The sequence below is a fragment of the Notothenia coriiceps genome, unplaced genomic scaffold, assembly GCF_000735185.1.
Source record: "Notothenia coriiceps isolate Sejong01 unplaced genomic scaffold, NC01 NC01_scaffold00029380, whole genome shotgun sequence".
NCBI classification, from domain to species: domain Eukaryota; kingdom Metazoa; phylum Chordata; class Actinopteri; order Perciformes; family Nototheniidae; genus Notothenia; species Notothenia coriiceps.
The window spans coordinates 7,535-8,290 of record NW_011362081.1 but is presented as its reverse complement, the minus strand read 5'-3'; positions in this window follow the sequence as shown (position 1 = coordinate 8,290).

Below are 756 nucleotides of genomic sequence, written 5' to 3'. Positions count from 1 at the left end.
AAGGTAAAAGTAAGTAACACCAGAATGGAACTGAACTTCACTTCAGGTTAAACGGATAGGAAGACCTGTTGTTAGAGATAATGAAAAAACATTCAGAGGAATAGAAGGAACAAAGTTTCAGATCGAAACACAAACGCAGATGGGAGACACATCTATGGTAATCGTTGTCCTTGACCACCCGAGTGCACGCGGGGAAAGTCACGCCGTCTCCTATCGACCGCAAGGGGACCACGAAAAAGTAACGGCAACATACTACCTGGCGCCGAATTTATAGTATATTAACACTTTATTCTAAATCTCTGATACCTACCGCTCTGTGTACTGTTTTTAAATATTGAGAGTTCCCTGTTTTATTGGATGGAATCGGTCGTGAGTAGTGGGAATTGTGGCGCTGATATGAACTCACGAAGAGAGGATATCTTGATTTGGTTGGACTTAAAGGTTAATAAAAGTAGGATTTCGTAGTTGACATGGAATCTGGGGACAAGGTAGATTCGACAAGGTTCGTTTACGTGGGATTAATTATGTGGACATAATTTATACTACCTATATAGAATATGACAGTCTGATACAAGGTGTCAAGTAAATTATGATTCACGGACATAATTTGGATAATATTTTTTTACTTTTTTTAAACTAGGACTCCAATACCGGTAGATGTCGGGTTATAGTTTGTAAGAGGAGAGTTTTTAAGGAACTTTTCGTCACCGGAGTGTTAACACACGTAAAATCAATTTATGTTTAACAAATAACCTT